This window comes from Saccoglossus kowalevskii, chromosome 22 (genome assembly GCF_978046115.1).
Source record: "Saccoglossus kowalevskii chromosome 22, keSacKowa6.1, whole genome shotgun sequence".
NCBI classification, from domain to species: Eukaryota; Metazoa; Hemichordata; class Enteropneusta; family Harrimaniidae; genus Saccoglossus; species Saccoglossus kowalevskii.
This window is the reverse complement of record NC_140662.1, coordinates 24,849,509-24,869,843: the sequence shown is the minus strand read 5'-3', so window position 1 is coordinate 24,869,843 and position 20,335 is coordinate 24,849,509. Positions and strand designations below refer to the sequence as shown.

The following is a 20,335-nucleotide window of genomic DNA, read 5'->3' as shown; positions in this document are numbered from 1 at the left end:
AAACAATGTTACAATCATACTGGAAATTATGCCGTAAAGAAATCTAAGATTAATTATAATATCCGAAATGACGAGACGGTTTTCGCTTTGAACAACATTGTTACAGTATCGTCGCTATAGAGCGCGACTTAAACGTTTATTGGTCAGAAAGCAGGGGCAAATTATGTATTTCTCATATTCAAGGCAGCGTGTCTCATAATGTATTTTGTATAACATAATTATTTGTCTAGCCTTCAATAACAAACCACCTAAGTTTCTGTAAGAAATTACACATAGTACACAAAATCGGAAGATATTTGTTTTCCCACTTTACTCACCTTATCCGAAGTTGTGGTCACTGAAACGTATGTATTACACCACAACCATATGTCGAATTAACTCTGGTTTTTCTGCAGACCGCATAAATCTTTCGCCTTTTACTAAAGATTTCCGTGCAGAGGAACAACTAATGAGTCTATAATCAATTTTTTGATAACCCCGCTCAATTGCGGGGTGATAAATAAACAAATATTAGAAATAATTGAATCGGCAACTTGAATATGTACGATATTCAGATGACCAAATCTTTCAGTATCCAAATTTCGACGATGGCTAGGGTCTATCGGGCGGGTTTACAACTGACGGGCAGGTTTCATGACTGTCTAATCAGGCCCGGGTAAGCTTGGGCAAAATTGAACATCGCCGTTTTTTGTTTTTTGTTTTCATTTTTATTTCACAGATTACTCCCAATTGGCGGATCTTTGTGGCCGGGCACTGACCTTCTGTAGAAATTTACACCTTGGTTTGATAGCTCATCAAATTCGCACGAGTTGCGCCCTCTACCAGCGGATACAGGGATATGTTGAAGTAGCTGTCGACTGAAAGGGCAAGTTATTAAAAAAATCATGAAGGTAAACTATTAATTACATTGTTGACTAGCAACAGTTTGTACTGACTGGCAGCTAAACTTTGAAGTGCTATATGCTAAAACAATGTTACAATCATACTGGAAATTATGCCGTAAAGAAATCTAAGATTAATTATAATATCCGAAATGACGAGACGGTTTTCGCTTTGAACAACATTGTTACAGTATCGTCGCTATAGAGCGCGACTTAAACGTTTATTGGTCAGAAAGCAGGGGCAAATTATGTATTTCTCATATTCAAGGCAGCGTGTCTCATAATGTATTTTGTATAACATAATTATTTGTCTAGCCTTCAATAACAAACCACCTAAGTTTCTGTAAGAAATTACACATAGTACACAAAATCGGAAGATATTTGTTTTCCCACTTTACTCACCTTATCCGAAGTTGTGGTCACTGAAACGTATGTATTACACCACAACCATATGTCGAATTAACTCTGGTTTTTCTGCAGACCGCATAAATCTTTCGCCTTTTACTAAAGATTTCCGTGCAGAGGAACAACTAATGAGTCTATAGTCAATTTTTTGATAACCCCGCTCAATTGCGGGGTGATAAATAAACAAATATTAGAAATAATTGAATCGGCAACTTGAATATGTAGGATATTCAGATGACCAAATCTTTCAGTATCCAAATTTCGACGATGGCTAGGGTCTATCGGGCGGGTTTACAACTGACGGGCAGGTTTCATGACTGTCTAATCAGGCCCGGGTAAGCTTGGGCAAAATTGAACATCGCCGTTTTTTGTTTTTTGTTTTCATTTTTATTTCACAGATTACTCCCAATTGGCGGATCTTTGTGGCCGGGCACTGACCTTCTGTAGAAATTTACACCTTGGTTTGATAGCTCATCAAATTCGCACGAGTTGCGCCCTCTACCAGCGGATACAGGGATATGTTGAAGTAGCTGTCGACTGAAAGGGCAAGTTATTAAAAAAATCATGAAGGTAAACTATTAATTACATTGTTGACTAGCAACAGTTTGTACTGACTGGCAGCTAAACTTTGAAGTGCTATATGCTAAAACAATGTTACAATCATACTGGAAATTATGCCGTAAAGAAATCTAAGATTAATTATAATATCCGAAATGACGAGACGGTTTTCGCTTTGAACAACATTGTTACAGTATCGTCGCTATAGAGCGCGACTTAAACGTTTATTGGTCAGAAAGCAGGGGCAAATTATGTATTTCTCATATTCAAGGCAGCGTGTCTCATAATGTATTTTGTATAACATAATTATTTGTCTAGCCTTCAATAACAAACCACCTAAGTTTCTGTAAGAAATTACACATAGTACACAAAATCGGAAGATATTTGTTTTCCCACTTTACTCACCTTATCCGAAGTTGTGGTCACTGAAACGTATGTATTACACCACAACCATATGTCGAATTAACTCTGGTTTTTCTGCAGACCGCATAAATCTTTCGCCTTTTACTAAAGATTTCCGTGCAGAGGAACAACTAATGAGTCTATAATCAATTTTTTGATAACCCCGCTCAATTGCGGGGTGATAAATAAACAAATATTAGAAATAATTGAATCGGCAACTTGAATATGTACGATATTCAGATGACCAAATCTTTCAGTATCCAAATTTCGACGATGGCTAGGGTCTATCGGGCGGGTTTACAACTGACGGGCAGGTTTCATGACTGTCTAATCAGGCCCGGGTAAGCTTGGGCAAAATTGAACATCGCCGTTTTTTGTTTTTTGTTTTCATTTTTATTTCACAGATTACTCCCAATTGGCGGATCTTTGTGGCCGGGCACTGACCTTCTGTAGAAATTTACACCTTGGTTTGATAGCTCATCAAATTCGCACGAGTTGCGCCCTCTACCAGCGGATACAGGGATATGTTGAAGTAGCTGTCGACTGAAAGGGCAAGTTATTAAAAAAATCATGAAGGTAAACTATTAATTACATTGTTGACTAGCAACAGTTTGTACTGACTGGCAGCTAAACTTTGAAGTGCTATATGCTAAAACAATGTTACAATCATACTGGAAATTATGCCGTAAAGAAATCTAAGATTAATTATAATATCCGAAATGACGAGACGGTTTTCGCTTTGAACAACATTGTTACAGTATCGTCGCTATAGAGCGCGACTTAAACGTTTATTGGTCAGAAAGCAGGGGCAAATTATGTATTTCTCATATTCAAGGCAGCGTGTCTCATAATGTATTTTGTATAACATAATTATTTGTCTAGCCTTCAATAACAAACCACCTAAGTTTCTGTAAGAAATTACACATAGTACACAAAATCGGAAGATATTTGTTTTCCCACTTTACTCACCTTATCCGAAGTTGTGGTCACTGAAACGTATGTATTACACCACAACCATATGTCGAATTAACTCTGGTTTTTCTGCAGACCGCATAAATCTTTCGCCTTTTACTAAAGATTTCCGTGCAGAGGAACAACTAATGAGTCTATAATCAATTTTTTGATAACCCCGCTCAATTGCGGGGTGATAAATAAACAAATATTAGAAATAATTGAATCGGCAACTTGAATATGTACGATATTCAGATGACCAAATCTTTCAGTATCCAAATTTCGACGATGGCTAGGGTCTATCGGGCGGGTTTACAACTGACGGGCAGGTTTCATGACTGTCTAATCAGGCCCGGGTAAGCTTGGGCAAAATTGAACATCGCCGTTTTTTGTTTTTTGTTTTTTGTTTTCATTTTTATTTCACAGATTACTCCCAATTGGCGGATCTTTGTGGCCGGGCACTGACCTTCTGTAGAAATTTACACCTTGGTTTGATAGCTCATCAAATTCGCACGAGTTGCGCCCTCTACCAGCGGATACAGGGATATGTTGAAGTAGCTGTCGACTGAAAGGGCAAGTTATTAAAAAAATCATGAAGGTAAACTATTAATTACATTGTTGACTAGCAACAGTTTGTACTGACTGGCAGCTAAACTTTGAAGTGCTATATGCTAAAACAATGTTACAATCATACTGGAAATTATGCCGTAAAGAAATCTAAGATTAATTATAATATCCGAAATGACGAGACGGTTTTCGCTTTGAACAACATTGTTACAGTATCGTCGCTATAGAGCGCGACTTAAACGTTTATTGGTCAGAAAGCAGGGGCAAATTATGTATTTCTCATATTCAAGGCAGCGTGTCTCATAATGTATTTTGTATAACATAATTATTTGTCTAGCCTTCAATAACAAACCACCTAAGTTTCTGTAAGAAATTACACATAGTACACAAAATCGGAAGATATTTGTTTTCCCACTTTACTCACCTTATCCGAAGTTGTGGTCACTGAAACGTATGTATTACACCACAACCATATGTCGAATTAACTCTGGTTTTTCTGCAGACCGCATAAATCTTTCGCCTTTTACTAAAGATTTCCGTGCAGAGGAACAACTAATGAGTCTATAATCAATTTTTTGATAACCCCGCTCAATTGCGGGGTGATAAATAAACAAATATTAGAAATAATTGAATCGGCAACTTGAATATGTACGATATTCAGATGACCAAATCTTTCAGTATCCAAATTTCGACGATGGCTAGGGTCTATCGGGCGGGTTTACAACTGACGGGCAGGTTTCATGACTGTCTAATCAGGCCCGGGTAAGCTTGGGCAAAATTGAACATCGCCGTTTTTTGTTTTTTGTTTTCATTTTTATTTCACAGATTACTCCCAATTGGCGGATCTTTGTGGCCGGGCACTGACCTTCTGTAGAAATTTACACCTTGGTTTGATAGCTCATCAAATTCGCACGAGTTGCGCCCTCTACCAGCGGATACAGGGATATGTTGAAGTAGCTGTCGACTGAAAGGGCAAGTTATTAAAAAAATCATGAAGGTAAACTATTAATTACATTGTTGACTAGCAACAGTTTGTACTGACTGGCAGCTAAACTTTGAAGTGCTATATGCTAAAACAATGTTACAATCATACTGGAAATTATGCCGTAAAGAAATCTAAGATTAATTATAATATCCGAAATGACGAGACGGTTTTCGCTTTGAACAACATTGTTACAGTATCGTCGCTATAGAGCGCGACTTAAACGTTTATTGGTCAGAAAGCAGGGGCAAATTATGTATTTCTCATATTCAAGGCAGCGTGTCTCATAATGTATTTTGTATAACATAATTATTTGTCTAGCCTTCAATAACAAACCACCTAAGTTTCTGTAAGAAATTACACATAGTACACAAAATCGGAAGATATTTGTTTTCCCACTTTACTCACCTTATCCGAAGTTGTGGTCACTGAAACGTATGTATTACACCACAACCATATGTCGAATTAACTCTGGTTTTTCTGCAGACCGCATAAATCTTTCGCCTTTTACTAAAGATTTCCGTGCAGAGGAACAACTAATGAGTCTATAATCAATTTTTTGATAACCCCGCTCAATTGCGGGGTGATAAATAAACAAATATTAGAAATAATTGAATCGGCAACTTGAATATGTACGATATTCAGATGACCAAATCTTTCAGTATCCAAATTTCGACGATGGCTAGGGTCTATCGGGCGGGTTTACAACTGACGGGCAGGTTTCATGACTGTCTAATCAGGCCCGGGTAAGCTTGGGCAAAATTGAACATCGCCGTTTTTTGTTTTTTGTTTTTTGTTTTCATTTTTATTTCACAGATTACTCCCAATTGGCGGATCTTTGTGGCCGGGCACTGACCTTCTGTAGAAATTTACACCTTGGTTTGATAGCTCATCAAATTCGCACGAGTTGCGCCCTCTAGCAGCGGATACAGGGATATGTTGAAGTAGCTGTCGACTGAAAGGGCAAGTTATTAAAAAAATCATGAAGGTAAACTATTAATTACATTGTTGACTAGCAACAGTTTGTACTGACTGGCAGCTAAACTTTGAAGTGCTATATGCTAAAACAATGTTACAATCATACTGGAAATTATGCCGTAAAGAAATCTAAGATTAATTATAATATCCGAAATGACGAGACCATATGTCGAATTAACTCTGGTTTTTCTGCAGACCGCATAAATCTTTCGCCTTTTACTAAAGATTTCCGTGCAGAGGAACAACTAATGAGTCTATAATCAATTTTTTGATAACCCCGCTCAATTGCGGGGTGATAAATAAACAAATATTAGAAATAATTGAATCGGCAACCTGAATATGTACGATATTCAGATGACCAAATCTTTCAGTATCCAAATTTCGACGATGGCTAGGGTCTATCGGGCGGGTTTACAACTGACGGGCAGGTTTCATGACTGTCTAATCAGGCCCGGGTAAGCTTGGGCAAAATTGAACATCGCCGTTTTTTGTTTTTTGTTTTCATTTTTATTTCACAGATTACTCCCAATTGGCGGATCTTTGTGGCCGGGCACTGACCTTCTGTAGAAATTTACACCTTGGTTTGATAGCTCATCAAATTCGCACGAGTTGCGCCCTCTACCAGCGGATACAGGGATATGTTGAAGTAGCTGTCGACTGAAAGGGCAAGTTATTAAAAAAATCATGAAGGTAAACTATTAATTACATTGTTGACTAGCAACAGTTTGTACTGACTGGCAGCTAAACTTTGAAGTGCTATATGCTAAAACAATGTTACAATCATACTGGAAATTATGCCGTAAAGAAATCTAAGATTAATTATAATATCCGAAATGACGAGACGGTTTTCGCTTTGAACAACATTGTTACAGTATCGTCGCTATAGAGCGCGACTTAAACGTTTATTGGTCAGAAAGCAGGGGCAAATTATGTATTTCTCATATTCAAGGCAGCGTGTCTCATAATGTATTTTGTTTAACATAATTATTTGTCTAGCCTTCAATAACAAACCACCTAAGTTTCTGTAAGAAATTACACATAGTACACAAAATCGGAAGATATTTGTTTTCCCACTTTACTCACCTTATCCGAAGTTGTGGTCACTGAAACGTATGTATTACACCACAACCATATGTCGAATTAACTCTGATTTTTCTGCAGACCGCATAAATCTTTCGCCTTTTACTAAAGATTTCCGTGCAGAGGAACAACTAATGAGTCTATAATCAATTTTTTGATAACCCCGCTCAATTGCGGGGTGATAAATAAACAAATATTAGAAATAATTGAATCGGCAACTTGAATATGTACGATATTCAGATGACCTCTTTCAGTATCCAAATTTCGACGATGGCTAGGGTCTATCGGGCGGGTTTACAACTGACGGGCAGGTTTCATGACTGTCTAATCAGGCCCGGGTAAGCTTGGGCAAAATTGAACATCGCCGTTTTTTGTTTTTTGTTTTCATTTTTATTTCACAGATTACTCCCAATTGGCGGATCTTTGTGGCCGGGCACTGACCTTCTGTAGAAATTTACACCTTGGTTTGATAGCTCATCAAATTCGCACGAGTTGCGCCCTCTACCAGCGGATACAGGGATATGTTGAAGTAGCTGTCGACTGAAAGGGCAAGTTATTAAAAAAATCATGAAGGTAAACTATTAATTACATTGTTGACTAGCAACAGTTTGTACTGACTGGCAGCTAAACTTTGAAGTGCTATATGCTAAAACAATGTTACAATCATACTGGAAATTATGCCGTAAAGAAATCTAAGATTAATTATAATATCCGAAATGACGAGACGGTTTTCGCTTTGAACAACATTGTTACACTATCGTCGCTATAGAGCGCGACTTAAACGTTTATTGGTCAGAAAGCAGGGGCAAATTATGTATTTCTCATATTCAAGGCAGCGTGTCTCATAATGTATTTTGTATAACATAATTATTTGTCTAGCCTTCAAAAACAAACCACCTAAGTTTCTGTAAGAAATTACACATAGTACACAAAATCGGAAGATATTTGTTTTCCCACTTTACTCACCTTATCCGAAGTTGTGGTCACTGAAACGTATGTATTACACCACAACCATATGTCGAATTAACTCTGGTTTTTCTGCAGACCGCATAAATCTTTCGCCTTTTACTAAAGATTTCCGTGCAGAGGAACAACTAATGAGTCTATAATCAATTTTTTGATAACCCCGCTCAATTGCGGGGTGATAAATAAACAAATATTAGAAATAATTGAATCGGCAACTTGAATATGTACGATATTCAGATGACCAAATCTTTCAGTATCCAAATTTCGACGATGGCTAGGGTCTATCGGGCGGGTTTACAACTGACGGGCAGGTTTCATGACTGTCTAATCAGGCCCGGGTAAGCTTGGGCAAAATTGAACATCGCCGTTTTTTGTTTTTTGTTTTCATTTTTATTTCACAGATTACTCCCAATTGGCGGATCTTTGTGGCCGGGCACTGACCTTCTGTAGAAATTTACACCTTGGTTTGATAGCTCATCAAATTCGCACGAGTTGCGCCCTCTAGCAGCGGATACAGGGATATGTTGAAGTAGCTGTCGACTGAAAGGACAAGTTATTAAAAAAATCATGAAGGTAAACTATTAATTACATTGTTGACTAGCAACAGTTTGTACTGACTGGCAGCTAAACTTTGAAGTGCTATATGCTAAAACAATGTTACAATCATACTGGAAATTATGCCGTAAAGAAATCTAAGATTAATTATAATATCCGAAATGACGAGACGGTTTTCGCTTTGAACAACATTGTTACAGTATCGTCGCTATAGAGCGCGACTTAAACGTTTATTGGTCAGAAAGCAGGGGCAAATTATGTATTTCTCATATTCAAGGCAGCGTGTCTCATAATGTATTTTGTATAACATAATTATTTGTCTAGCCTTCAATAACAAACCACCTAAGTTTCTGTAAGAAATTACACATAGTACACAAAATCGGAAGATATTTGTTTTCCCACTTTACTCACCTTATCCGAAGTTGTGGTCACTGAAACGTATGTATTACACCACAACCATATGTCGAATTAACTCTGGTTTTTCTGCAGACCGCATAAATCTTTCGCCTTTTACTAAAGATTTCCGTGCAGAGGAACAACTAATGAGTCTATAATCAATTTTTTGATAACCCCGCTCAATTGTGGGGTGATAAATAAACAAATATTAGAAATAATTGAATCGGCAACTTGAATATGTACGATATTCAGATGACCAAATCTTTCAGTATCCAAATTTCGATGATGGCTAGGGTCTATCGGGCGGGTTTACAACTGACGGGCAGGTTTCATGACTGTCTAATCAGGCCCGGGTAAGCTTGGGCAAAATTGAACATCGCCGTTTTTTGTTTTTTGTTTTCATTTTTATTTCACAGATTACTCCCAATTGGCGGATCTTTGTGGCCGGGCACTGACCTTCTGTAGAAATTTACACCTTGGTTTGATAGCTCATCAAATTCGCACGAGTTGCGCCCTCTACCAGCGGATACAGGGATATGTTGAAGTAGCTGTCGACTGAAAGGGCAAGTTATTAAAAAAATCATGAAGGTAAACTATTAATTACATTGTTGACTATCAACAGTTTGTACTGACTGGCAGCTAAACTTTGAAGTGCTATATGCTAAAACAATGTTACAATCATACTGGACATTATGCCGAAAAGAAATCTAAGATTAATTATAATATCCGAAATGACGAGACGGTTTTCACTTTGAACAACATTGTTACAGTATCGTCGCTATAGAGCGCGACTTAAACGTTTATTGGTCAGAAAGCAGGGGCAAATTATGTATTTCTCATATTCAAGGCAGCGTTCCTCATAATGTATTTTGTATAACATAATTATTTGTCTAGCCTTTAATAACAAACCACCTAAGTTTCTGTAAGAAATTACACATAGTACACAAAATCGAAAGATATTTGTTTTCCCACTTTACTCACCTTATCCGAAGTTGTGGTCACTGAAACGTATGTATTACACCACAACCATATGTCGAATTAACTCTGGTTTTTCTGCAGGCCGCATAAATCTTTCGCCTTTTACTAAAGATTTCCGTGCAGAGGAACAACTAATGAGTCTATAATCAAATTTTTGATAACCCCGCTCAATTGCGGGGCGATAAATAAACAAATATTAGAAATAATTGAATCGGCAACCTGAACATGTACGATATTCAGATGACCAAATCTTTCAGTATCCAAATTTCGACGATGGCCAGGCTCTATCGGGCGGGTTTACAACAGACGGGCAGGTTTCATGACTGTCTAATCAGGCCCGGGTATGCTTGGGCAAAATTCAACATCGCCGTTTTTTGTTTGTTTGTTTTTTTCATTTTTCTTTCACAGATTACTTCCAATTGGCGGATCTTTGTGGCCGGGCACTGACCTTCTGTAGAAATTTACACTTTGGTTTGATAGCTCATCAAATTCGCACGAGTTGCGCCCTCTACCAGCGGATACAGGGATATGTTGAAGTAGCTGTCGACTGAAAGGGCAAGTTATTAAAAAAATCATGAAGGTAAACTATTAATTACATTGTTGACTATCAACAGTTTGTACTGACTGGCAGCTAAACTTTGAAGTGCTATATGCTAAAACAATGTTACAATCATACTGGACATTATGCCGAAAAGAAATCTAAGATTAATTATAATATCCGAAATGACGAGACGGTTTTCACTTTGAACAACATTGTTACAGTATCGTCGCTATAGAGCGCGACTTAAACGTTTATTGGTCAGAAAGCAGGGGCAAATTATGTATTTCTCATATTCAAGGCAGCGTTCCTCATAATGTATTTTGTATAACATAATTATTTGTCTAGCCTTTAATAACAAACCACCTAAGTTTCTGTAAGAAATTACACATAGTACACAAAATCGAAAGATATTTGTTTTCCCACTTTACTCACCTTATCCGAAGTTGTGGTCACTGAAACGTATGTATTACACCACAACCATATGTCGAATTAACTCTGGTTTTTCTGCAGGCCGCATAAATCTTTCGCCTTTTACTAAAGATTTCCGTGCAGAGGAACAACTAATGAGTCTATAATCAAATTTTTGATAACCCCGCTCAATTGCGGGGCGATAAATAAACAAATATTAGAAATAATTGAATCGGCAACCTGAATATGTACGATATTCAGATGACCAAATCTTTCAGTATCCAAATTTCGACGATGGCCAGGCTCTATCGGGCGGGTTTACAACAGACGGGCAGGTTTCATGACTGTCTAATCAGGCCCGGGTATGCTTGGGCAAAATTCAACATCGCCGTTTTTTGTTTGTTTGTTTTTTTAATTTTTATTTCACAGATTACTTCCAATTGGCGGATCTTTGTGGCCGGGCACTGACCTTCTGTAGAAATTTACACTTTGGTTTGATAGCTCATCAAATTCGCACGAGTTGCGCCCTCTACCAGCGGATACAGGGATGTGTTGAAGTAGCTGTCGACTGAAAGGGCAAGTTATTAAAAAAATCATGAAGGTAAACTATTAATTACATTGTTGACTATCAACAGTTTGTACTGACTGGCAGCTAAACTTTGAAGTGCTATATGCTAAAACAATGTTACAATCATACTGGACATTATGCCGAAAAGAAATCTAAGATTAATTATAATATTCGAAATGACGAGACGGTTTTCACTTTGAACAACATTGTTACAGTATCGTCGCTATAGAGCGCGACTTAAACGTTTATTGGTCAGAAAGCAGGGGCAAATTATGTATTTCTCATATTCAAGGCAGCGTTCCTCATAATGTATTTTGTATAACATAATTATTTGTCTAGCCTTTAATAACAAGCCACCTAAGTTTCTGTAAGAAATTACACATAGTACACAAAATCGAAAGATATTTGTTTTCCCACTTTACTCACCTTATCCGAAGTTGTGGTCACTGAAACGTATGTATTACACCACAACCATATGTCGAATTAACTCTGGTTTTTCTGCAGACCGCATTAATCGTCGTTGGATGCCGGAGCTATTCTTCACTTCAGGTTTACCTGTACCGAGTGGTGTAATCTGTGTTTGCAGCCTAATTGTACAAGTCACAACCGGACGCTGAAGCTGTTCTTCAATTCAAGGTCACCTGTGTTGAGTGCTGTGTCCTGATTGCTGTTTGGTTCGTTAGCTTTTCCCTGCTTTTTTTTGCTCTGTGTTTGCTCTCCTTTTGGCGTCTGCTGTTCCTCTGCCCATAGTCAAATAGACTATTGGGCTGAGGGGCCCTCCCCTCTTCTCCATTCCTGTTTCTTTCTCACTACGTTTGGCTGCCATGACTGGAGCTCCATCAATGGCAAGAAAGGACAGAGTTCTCTGCCTTTCCTTCCAGAGCGAAAGTGTCCCTCCCAAAGAGGTATTCTCATTTTTAGCTTCTGGTGGCGTTGTCGTCGAGCCACATCTGGAGGCAGTTGAAAAACTATCTGCCTCAAAGTATGATGTGACCTTTCGGTCTATCTCTCTCAGGCGTGAGTTCTTTACTAAGCTAAAGGGCTTGGATACGCAAGTTTGTGTGTCTTCTTATGAAGAATTTGTGATTGTTACTGCCTCCTTTGTGGGGAATGATTTAGACGATTCATTTGTTCGCCACGCTTTAAATGCTTTTGGAGAAGTTGTTGCAGCGAGAAAATGTGTGTACGCAGACCACCCTTCATGTTTCAACGGTCTGCGACAGTACAAGATCAGACTACGTCATAATATCCCACCACGCCTTCGTGTATGTAATCGTAACATCTGGTTCTCATACCTTGGTCAACCGAAGATTTGCGCACGGTGCAATAAGAATGGTCATTTTGCCAAAGACTGTAAAGAAGTTATTTGTTACAGGTGCCTCGAAATGGGCCACTCAGTTGACAGCTGCACAAATCCCATCACTTGCACTGTCTGTCATAAAGGTGGACACAATTACCGCAACTGTCCAATTTCTTTCGCCGGCAGAGTCAACCTAGGTAAAACTTGGACCCCTACCAATCCACCAGCCTCAGATCCTATTCCCCCACCTGAGCCCTCGAGTGCAACCGCACCCCACGATCCTCCTTCTGAGCCCCAAGCAGCTACAATGCACAGGGAGGAACCAACAAACGAACATCTCACCGACCCCCACTCCACATCTCTGGACCCTGCAAAGAACCTACCAAGAACCCTGGATATGAACAGCCAAGTCTCCACTACCAAAGATCCTCTACCCACCACAGCAGAGACCAATAAAGGAGAGAAGCGTCCCGCTTCAAACGAAGATCCCACCAATGAAGACAACAAGAGACCGAAAGCGCCCGAAGACGATGAGTTCTGCGCCTCTTCGGACCAAGAATCAGTGGATAGTGGAAAAGAAGAACCCCTCCTTTCCAGACGTGTTCGTAACGCTCTATCAAAATGTCGTGACTCCCCACTGCACAAGCTTTCCGAAGTTGATGTCAGATGCTGCTCAATATCTAGCACAGACTGCCGGAAAATTCTCACAGGTTGGGCTGACGTGGTAAACCACCTACAAACCTCCCACAACTTCTTTGATACCATCCATCTTTTGTGCCCTGTAAAACAATGCAAAGCCACTTCTATCAACACCTCAGAATGGCTTTCCCACTGCTGCAACTGCCATCCTGAGTTTGTTCTGGCCAAGGACTCATCCTTCTTTGACTATTATTACATCACCTAACTCGTCATGCTTCACACCACCCTACCCCTTATTATGGCTTCTCTGTCCATACTCACCATCAATATTAATGGTTTAAAAGAGTACAATAAACGTGCTCAGCTTTTTTCAGACTGCCGTAACAACTACGACATTGTTTTCATCCAGGAAGCTCATGTCAGCACTCTTGCAGAAGAACAACAGTGGACGTGCGAGTGGGGAGGCGAGGCCATTTGGAGTATCGGCGCTAACAACAGCAAGGGTGTTGGGATTTTGTTTTCGCCAAACTCTGGCATTTCTCCAACTAACATCATGAAAGACGGCGATGGTAGAGTAATCGCCTGTACAGTTAAAGTCAGCGGGTCACCTTTAACTCTGGTCAACATTTATGGGCCTAATGTCCCTGGGCGTAGGTCTGATTTTTTCAACTCACTTCATGAATTCTGTGGCAGCGGCTTCCCAATCGTACTTGGAGGAGACTTTAACTGCATCGAGTCCACCAATGACAAATGTGGTGGTTCACTTTCCAGTCGTCACTCCTTTGTCGGTAGTAGGCAACTTTGCCAACTGGTCAGTGATTTCTCCATGGTCGATTCTTGGTGCAAAGACCACCCTACTGCTCAGGAGTTTACCTGGCGGGATGCTAATAACACCACTGCCTCCCGGCTTGACAGATTTTACGTCTCCATCTGCTTAAACACTGAAACTAGCATTTCTCCTTGTTCGCTATCTGATCATGAGTTTATGAAACTCTCTATTTCTCCTTTCTCCTCCCCACATCGTGGCCCAGGAGTTTGGAAGTGTAACACGTCTCTTTTCCAGGACCCTAAAATTACTAAAGACCTAGAAGAGCATTATAACAAGTGGAAGACACTGCAACCAGCTTTCAACACCATGGCAGATTGGTGGGATATGATAAAACATCGTATGCAGCTTCTTCTGAAGTCCCATTCTCATCGCAAGGCAAAAGCCCACAAGGCAGCGTTGGAATCGCTCCATCAACAGCTTGTGCTCTATACATCAAAACTGAATCAGGGAGATCGCTCCAAGCCAACCCTAGACAACTACCACGAAATTAAAAACAAAATTAATAAGCTTAAAGCCAAGCGCTTGCAGGGAGTCAAGATCCGGGCCCGTGTGCAAAAACTGGATATGGATGAGAAATGCTCCAGATACTTCTTCAGCCGGGAACATCGCAGAGGAAAGGAGAAACTCATCACTGCCATCTTGAATAAACATGGTACTATTCACCATTCTCAGGATAAAATCTCTGAAACCCTCATCGACTTTTACCAAACGCTGTACACGGCTGAACCTTGTCTCAACACCACGGAACAGGAGTTCTTCCTATCTAAAATTTCTAACAAACTCTCACCTAATCAGCAATCTACTCTGGAGGGGCCTCTCACCTCTGCAGAGGTTCAACAGTCACTTCGCTGCATGCAAAACCACAAAACCCCCGGAAGTGATGGATTACCTAAGGAATTGTATTCTGCATGTTGGCGTTTTATAGGGGAAGACCTCACTGAAGTACTCAATCAAGAACTTGAGCTTGGGAAACTCTCGTCCTCCCAGCGCCATGGTACCATCATCCTGTTGAACAAACCCGGTGATTCCTCCACTCCAGCTAACGAAAATGCCCACTTGAGCCCACAAAACAAACGGCCAATTTCCCTACTCAACACCGATTACAAGCTCATCTCCAAATCCTTCTGCAACCGTTTAAAATCTGTTACCTCTCACCTGCTGTCTCCATACCAAACGTGTGGAGTCCCTGGGAGGTCCATCCAGGAGAACGTCCAGGTTATTCGAGACATTGTCTACCTTGCCAATGAACGCAACTTTCCCTGTGCTCTGGTATCGCTAGACCAGCAAAAGGCTTTCGACCGTGTTGAGTGGCCCTTCCTTGTAAAGGTTCTGCAGAGAATGAATTTTGGCCCCTCGTTCATCCAAACCATTCAGACCTTCTATAATGACATCCACAGCTCAGTTCTGGTTAATGGGTTCCTCTCAAAAGCCTTTCCCCTTTCAAGAGGTGTGCGGCAGGGCTGCCCCATTTCACCACTGCTGTACACCCTTTACATTGAACCCTTTGCTGCTGCAGTTAGGCAATCCCCGTGCATCCAAGGGTTTAACCTGCCAGGAGCTCCCTCACCATCCAAACTCTTCCAGTACGCCGATGACAACACTGCCATTATTACCAGCTCAGAGTCCTTGGAAGCTCTGATGTCCATCAGTGAGCGTTTTGGTTTAGCATCCGGATCCCGACTGAATAAGCAAAAGACCAAAGGCATGTGGGCTGGAAGCTGGAAACACAGAGTGGACTCTCCAAGTGGCATATCTTTCAATAACAAGAGACTTAAAGTCAATGGGGTTTGGATCTCAAACGAGGACATGCCATCAGAAAACTGGTCCGTTAGACACAACAAGCTGAGAAATATGCTCACGTCCTGGAGATCTAGACGTCTCACCTTAGCTGGCAAAACCACCATTCTCAACTCTCTTGCCATCCTCTTGTTTTATTATATCGCTCCCATCTTCCCCTGCCCAACCCCAATCTTAAAACAGATTCAAGTTGATATATTCCGCTTCTTTTGGGGAGGAAGAAAGGAAAAGGTCCGCCGCGATGTTATTCACCTGCCTATGACGAAGGGGGGTTGGGGCCTCGTACATCTCCACAGCATGGCAAATGCTCTGCTGTTGAAAACTGTTTTCTCATGCTTCCATGATCGTCCCTGCTGCTATTTCACCAAGGCATACTGTGCCTCAGATCTCAGGTGTCTTCTGCCGAACATGTGGTCAAACATTGGCCCACACTTCCCACCGGAACCTCCCTGGTATGCTTCTATCATCACCCTTGCTCGTACAGTAAATAGAATGGACAACAACATTATTTGCAATAAAGCCACCACGAAAGAGTTATATGGCTTACTCCTGAATCAAGCTTCTATATACCCACGTGTGATGGAGTTGAAGGGCTGTCTCGACTGGAACACTATTTGGCACAGAGTTCATGCCCCTCTTCTGGACATGAACATGAGGGACCTGTCTTGGAGAATAATCCATAATGCACTTACCACCACCATTATGATGCATAGATGGGGATACGCCACCAGTCAAATGTGTCCTCGTCTCTCTTGTACTATGCCAGAGACAATACATCACATGTTTATTTCTTGCGATTTTTCGGCTTCCCTATGGTCTTGGGTGGAAAGCTTCATTTTTCGTCACTTTGGTCTCTTAAACGTCTGTACATCCAACCTCATCATCTACAGCTTAGCTGACCCCGTGCACACGTCATTTCCCAACAACTCCGCCCTTTACATCATTAACCTAGTTAAACTCCATATTTGGAAGACCAGATGTAAAGCCGCCTTTGAAAACATCCACTTGTCATCTGAATCAGCCATTTTGAACATCAATGAAGACATCAAAAGACGACTCCAGACTGATCAACTGCGTTTCTCCAGAGCGAAATACGTCTCCCTGTGGCAACCACTCCACCTGACCAATCAACCCAGTTCTCAAACTTAATCATAATGGCCCGAGCTCAGCATCACTACGGTTCATCGATTATCGCAATCAATTCAAAGTTACACATCTCTGTTTCTGTTGCTTTTGGACTTTTCCATAGACATTCAGGCTACATAACATCAGGCAGGAGGACTCGAAGTCTTATGTGGTGAGATCCAGCAAGGCTGGCCTGCCTAGGAGGGGCCTGTAATCTCATTTCGTCTTCTTGATGAATGATTGATTGATTGATTTAACCTCCTAAATCAAAAATCGCCTTTTACTAAAGATTTCCGTGCAGAGGAACAACTAATGAGTCTATAATCAAATTTTTGATAACCCCGCTCAATTGCGGGGCGATAAATAAACAAATATTAGAAATAATTGAATCGGCAACCTGAATATGTACGATATTCAGATGACCAAATCTTTCAGTATCCAAATTTCGACGATGGCCAGGCTCTATCGGGCGGGTTTACAACAGACGGGCAGGTTTCATGACTGTCTAATCAGGCCCGGGTATGCTTGGGCAAAATTCAACATCGCCGTTTTTTGTTTGTTTGTTTTTTTCATTTTTATTTCACAGATTACTTCCAATTGGCGGATCTTTGTGGCCGGGCACTGACCTTCTGTAGAAATTTACACTTTGGTTTGATAGCTCATCAAATTCGCACGAGTTGCGCCCTCTACCAGCGGATACAGGGATATGTTGAAGTAGCTGTCGACTGAAAGGGCAAGTTATTAAAAAAATCATGAAGGTAAACTATTAATTACATTGTTGACTATCAACAGTTTGTACTGACTGGCAGCTAAACTTTGAAGTGCTATATGCTAAAACAATGTTACAATCATACTGGACATTATGCCGAAAAGAAATCTAAGATTAATTATAATATCCGAAATGACGAGACGGTTTTCACTTTGAACAACATTGTTACAGTATCGTCGCTATAGAGCGCGACTTAAACGTTTATTGGTCAGAAAGCAGGGGCAAATTATGTATTTCTCATATTCAAGGCAGCGTTCCTCATAATGTATTTTGTATAACATAATTATTTGTCTAGCCTTTAATAACAAACCACCTAAGTTTCTGTAAGAAATTACACATAGTACACAAAATCGAAAGATATTTGTTTTCCCACTTTACTCACCTTATCCGAAGTTGTGGTCACTGAAACGTATGTATTACACCACAACCATATGTCGAATTAACTCTGGTTTTTCTGCAGGCCGCATAAATCTTTCGCCTTTTACTAAAGATTTCCGTGCAGAGGAACAACTAATGAGTCTATAATCAAATTTTTGATAACCCCGCTCAATTGCGGGGCGATAAATAAACAAATATTAGAAATAATTGAATCGGCAACCTGAATATGTACGATATTCAGATGACCAAATCTTTCAGTATCCAAATTTCGACGATGGCCAGGCTCTATCGGGCGGGTTTACAACAGACGGGCAGGTTTCATGACTGTCTAATCAGGCCCGGGTATGCTTGGGCAAAATTCAACATCGCCGTTTTTGTTTGTTTGTTTTTTTCATTTTTATTTCACAGATTACTTCCAATTGGCGGATCTTTGTGGCCGGGCACTGACCTTCTGTAGAAATTTACACTTTGGTTTGATAGCTCATCAAATTCGCACGAGTTGCGCCCTCAGCAGACTGTTCTTCATCTTCATATGAAGAATCCACTATCGTCACCGCCTCATACGTGGGCAATGATCTAGATGACTCATACATGCAACATGCTTTATCTAGATTTGGAAAGGTTCTTGCTGCACGAAAATGCGTCTACTCTGAGTTTCCTACTTGCTTTAATGGAATTCGTCAATATAAAGTTAAATTGGGGGGAAATATTCCTCCCCGTCTACGGATCTGTAACAGAAATGTTTGGATTTCTTATCCCGGTCAGCCTAAAATCTGTGCCCGCTGTCACGGAGTTGATCACTTTGCTAAAGAATGCAAAGAAATAGTTTGCTTTCGCTGTCTTGGAGTTGGCCACTCTATTGACAACTGTACCAATGACATAAAGTGTACTGTGTGCCATGAAAACGGGCACAACTTCCGCCAATGTAAAGTCTCTTTTGCGAACAAAGCCAGTGTTCTGAACAAGTGGTCCACAGCACCACAAGCAAGCCGGACATCTGATCCTGCTCCTGACAAACCTGTCCATGATACCTCTCCAGCTGATTCGGCTGATATCACTGACCCTGTAATCTCACCTGCCTGTCCGGTTCAATCTGATATGAATTACGATTCTCCTCCGATCTTGCGTATTTCTAAACATGATTCTGCGAAAACTACTTCTGGTCCAGGCGCCATCTCTTCTTCACCCGCCAGTGTATCACCATCTGAAACTGTTGGTAGTGAACCCGAAGACATTTCTGATATGGTGGCTGAAGCTCCTATTCTTCCCCATCTTGCTAGCGGAAAACGCCCAGCAGAAGATGACTATGTTCCCTCCACTGAAGATCACAAACGAACTAGGGTCCCTGGCTTTTCACACGATGTCACTATTGTTTCTGATTGCGAGAGCTTCACCAGTGCTGACGAACAAAGTCTAAACACACCGAATGTGAATACTGAAACTAAGGCTGCCTTGTCGAGGACAAGAGATTCTCGCCTCCACAAACTGAACCAGGTGGAAGTTACATGTCACCGAGTGTCTGATGCGGACTGCAATAGCGAATTTACTGGATGGCCTGCCCTGGTTTCTCATCTCCAAGCTCACCACTCTTTTCTGGACACGGTGCAACTGCTCTGCCCTGTCGAAGCATGTGAAGCGGTGTCTGTCACGCCATCCGAGTGGCTCATCCACTGTTGCGAAGCCCACCCACAATGGGTTCTGAACAAAGAATCCAGCTATTTTGATGATTATTTTACGAAATAAAGCTTCTTCTCACCAAAAATATGTCTGTCTCTATTATTTCAATAAACATAAATGGTTTAAAAGATTATATGAAAAGGTCTCTTTTTTTCAAATACTGTCATGAATCTAACTTTGATATCATCCTTGTCCAGGAGGCACATGTCTGTTCTCTTGAGGAAGGAAAGCAGTGGGAGAGAGAATGGGGTGGTAGTGCGATATGGAGTCTCGGCTCGAACAACAGCAGAGGTGTGGGGATCCTCCTTTCACCGAAATGTAATGTTTCATTTGACAACGCGGTTTCTGATGATAGTGGCAGAGTGGTATCAAGTGTTGTGAAGTGGAACACAAACCTGTTTAAAGTTATTTCTGTGTATGCTCCTAATATGCCTTCTCAGAGGAAAAAATTCCTTGACTCGCTTCATCAATTTCTTGGAGGTAACTACCCCCTGATTCTTGGTGGGGACTTTAATTGTATTGAGAGTAGTATGGACAAGTTGGGAGGTTCTCTAACATGCTCCCATTCCTATGTAGGGGGCTTAGAGTTGGGTGATCTTTGCTCT

General features: G+C 40.7%; 14 non-coding genes across 14 annotated transcripts; all 14 read left to right on the top strand.

The window, feature by feature from the left end:
• The first annotated feature begins 375 nt into the window (after positions 1-375).
• Positions 376-494, top strand: LOC146729226 (U5 spliceosomal RNA). The gene has a single exon (XR_014928353.1). It is a non-coding gene; the product is annotated as a U5 spliceosomal RNA (small nuclear RNA).
• An 847-nt stretch (positions 495-1,341) lies between these two features.
• LOC146729225 (U5 spliceosomal RNA) lies at positions 1,342-1,460 on the top strand. Its single transcript, XR_014928352.1, has one exon. It is a non-coding gene; the product is annotated as a U5 spliceosomal RNA (small nuclear RNA).
• An 847-nt stretch (positions 1,461-2,307) lies between these two features.
• On the top strand, positions 2,308-2,426 carry LOC146729224 (U5 spliceosomal RNA). The gene has a single exon (XR_014928343.1). It is a non-coding gene; the product is annotated as a U5 spliceosomal RNA (small nuclear RNA).
• An 847-nt stretch (positions 2,427-3,273) lies between these two features.
• LOC146729223 (U5 spliceosomal RNA) lies at positions 3,274-3,392 on the top strand. Its single transcript, XR_014928332.1, has one exon. It is a non-coding gene; the product is annotated as a U5 spliceosomal RNA (small nuclear RNA).
• An 854-nt stretch (positions 3,393-4,246) lies between these two features.
• Positions 4,247-4,365, top strand: LOC146729222 (U5 spliceosomal RNA). Its single transcript, XR_014928321.1, has one exon. It is a non-coding gene; the product is annotated as a U5 spliceosomal RNA (small nuclear RNA).
• An 847-nt stretch (positions 4,366-5,212) lies between these two features.
• Positions 5,213-5,331, top strand: LOC146729221 (U5 spliceosomal RNA). Its single transcript, XR_014928310.1, has one exon. It is a non-coding gene; the product is annotated as a U5 spliceosomal RNA (small nuclear RNA).
• Positions 5,332-5,899: 568 nt separating this feature from the next.
• LOC146729220 (U5 spliceosomal RNA) lies at positions 5,900-6,018 on the top strand. Its single transcript, XR_014928611.1, has one exon. It is a non-coding gene; the product is annotated as a U5 spliceosomal RNA (small nuclear RNA).
• An 847-nt stretch (positions 6,019-6,865) lies between these two features.
• On the top strand, positions 6,866-6,984 carry LOC146729219 (U5 spliceosomal RNA). Its single transcript, XR_014928391.1, has one exon. It is a non-coding gene; the product is annotated as a U5 spliceosomal RNA (small nuclear RNA).
• Positions 6,985-7,828: 844 nt separating this feature from the next.
• LOC144353428 (U5 spliceosomal RNA) lies at positions 7,829-7,947 on the top strand. Its single transcript, XR_013420816.2, has one exon. It is a non-coding gene; the product is annotated as a U5 spliceosomal RNA (small nuclear RNA).
• An 847-nt stretch (positions 7,948-8,794) lies between these two features.
• Positions 8,795-8,913, top strand: LOC144353408 (U5 spliceosomal RNA). The gene has a single exon (XR_013420800.2). It is a non-coding gene; the product is annotated as a U5 spliceosomal RNA (small nuclear RNA).
• Positions 8,914-9,760: 847 nt separating this feature from the next.
• LOC144353433 (U5 spliceosomal RNA) lies at positions 9,761-9,880 on the top strand. The gene has a single exon (XR_013420821.2). It is a non-coding gene; the product is annotated as a U5 spliceosomal RNA (small nuclear RNA).
• Positions 9,881-10,730: 850 nt separating this feature from the next.
• On the top strand, positions 10,731-10,850 carry LOC144353431 (U5 spliceosomal RNA). Its single transcript, XR_014928400.1, has one exon. It is a non-coding gene; the product is annotated as a U5 spliceosomal RNA (small nuclear RNA).
• A 6,300-nt stretch (positions 10,851-17,150) lies between these two features.
• LOC146729218 (U5 spliceosomal RNA) lies at positions 17,151-17,265 on the top strand. The gene has a single exon (XR_014928521.1). It is a non-coding gene; the product is annotated as a U5 spliceosomal RNA (small nuclear RNA).
• Positions 17,266-18,115: 850 nt separating this feature from the next.
• On the top strand, positions 18,116-18,235 carry LOC146729217 (U5 spliceosomal RNA). Its single transcript, XR_014928398.1, has one exon. It is a non-coding gene; the product is annotated as a U5 spliceosomal RNA (small nuclear RNA).
• The last annotated feature ends 2,100 nt before the right edge of the window (positions 18,236-20,335 follow it).